Source organism: Schistocerca cancellata, chromosome 11 (genome assembly GCF_023864275.1).
Source record: "Schistocerca cancellata isolate TAMUIC-IGC-003103 chromosome 11, iqSchCanc2.1, whole genome shotgun sequence".
NCBI classification, from domain to species: domain Eukaryota; kingdom Metazoa; phylum Arthropoda; class Insecta; order Orthoptera; family Acrididae; genus Schistocerca; species Schistocerca cancellata.
In genome coordinates, this window is record NC_064636.1 from 75,417,217 (window position 1) to 75,419,268 (window position 2,052).

The window sequence follows — 2,052 nt, forward strand, 5'->3', positions numbered from 1 at the left end:
CGAGATGATCGACGGATCACCGTCAAACAACTCAGTGCTCAACTTGACATCTCTGTTGGTAGTGCTGTCACAATTGTTCACCAGTTGGGATATTCAAAGGTCTGTTCCCGCTGGGTCCCTCGTTGTCTAACCGAACACCATAAAGAGCAAAGGAGAACCATCTGTGCGAAATTGCTTGCTCGTCATGTGGCTCAGGGTGACAATTTCTTGCCAAAGATTGTTACAGGCGATGAAACATGGGTTCATCACTTCGAACCTGAAACAAAACGGCAATCAATGGAGTGGCGCCACACCCACTCCCCTACCGAGAAAAAGTTTAAAGCCATACCCACAGCCGGTAAAGTCACGGTTACAGTCTTCTGGGATGCTGAAGGGGTTATTCTGTTCGATGTCCTTCCCCGTGGTCAAACAATCAACTCTGAAGTGTATTGTGCTACTCTTCAGAAATTGAAGAAACGACTTCAGCGTGTTCGTAGGCACAAAAATCTGAACGAACTTCTCCTTCTTCGTGACAACACAAGACCTCACACAAGTCTTCGCACCCGAGAGGAGCTCACAAAACTTCAGTGGACTGTTCTTCCTCGTGCACCCTACAGCCCCGATCTCGCACTGTCGGATTTCCATATGTTTGGCCCAATGAAGGACGCAATCCGTGGGAGGCACTATGTGGATGATGAAGAAGTTATTGATGCAGTACGACGTTGGCTCCGACATCGACCAGTGGAACGGTACCGTGCAGGCATACAGGCCCTCATTTCAAGGTGGCGTAAGGCCGTAGCATTGAATGGAGATTACGTTGAAAAATAGTGTTGTGTAGCTAAAAGATTGGGGAATAACCTGGTGTATTTCAATGCTGAATAAAACAACCCCTGTTTCAGAAAAAAAATGTGTTGCATTACTTATTGAACTGCCCTCGTATATGACATATGTCAATTTGAAATTTCCTTCTGTATCTTCTTGCAGCTACCTTTTAGGAAAAAAGGAGAGATATACAAGGTTATTTTAAAAGAAGCATCCAATTTGATTAACAGAATGAAACATAAGTTGATGAAGCCAACGAGTGCTATATGCGAGAAATTATTTTTTGTACTGAAGGGTTGTAGAGATAGAGAGAGCTGTAACATAGCCAAGGTCTAGGTTATGCTGTGCCATAATGGAATAGTTGCGAGTAGGAGGAGGCCAATGAATGTGATGTTTAGAGAAAACACTTGGAATCACTTGCTGATGTTGTGACAATAAACCTCACTGGCCAGTATTGAACCGTTCAAGTTGTAATTTTGGCTGCACATCGTGCATCACAAAATCAGTTTTATTGTCGTAGTGAATATCGTGCTAACTAATTATCAGCACTGTTCTTGTGAATAAATTGCACATTCCACGGTTATAAACACATCAGGGTTTGGCACAATTATTTCAACTCTTTGCCGACTACAGTGTACGAGGAGAATTCTACCTGTAAAGGAGACAGCCTACAGAACAGTTGTGTGACACATTCTCAAGTACTGCTCAAGTGTTTGGGATTTACAGAGCATAAGACTAATGGAAGACATTGGAGCAATTCAGAGATGTGCTGCCAGGTATGTTATGAGTCAGTCTGATCAGTAGCAGAGTGTTAAAAAAGCGAATACTTGGAGGGAAAACAACAATGACACTCTACGGAGGATGTTAAGGGAACTAACATTTGTGACAGACTGCACAACAATTTATTGCCTCAAATTTTCATACTTTATGAGGACCATAAGGATAAAGTAAGAGAGATTAGGGCTTGTAAAGAGGCAAACAGGAATTTCTTTCTGCAAGCAAAAACAAAATGGAGCAATGACTCACAATTGTACAAAGAAACACTGTACACTGGCTTTGAGAGTGTGTATGTAGATGTGGCATCCACAACAGAAGTCAATTTCCTGTATAGCCTGTTCTTTTATTGTGAAATTATCACTTGATACCATTATTTAGCAATCAGTTAATTTCATCCTGTTGGATCTTCTCAAGCTATTAAAAAATTGGTTATGGCATGTCATGATCCACGCAGCATTTGTGGTAGGGAAAGCA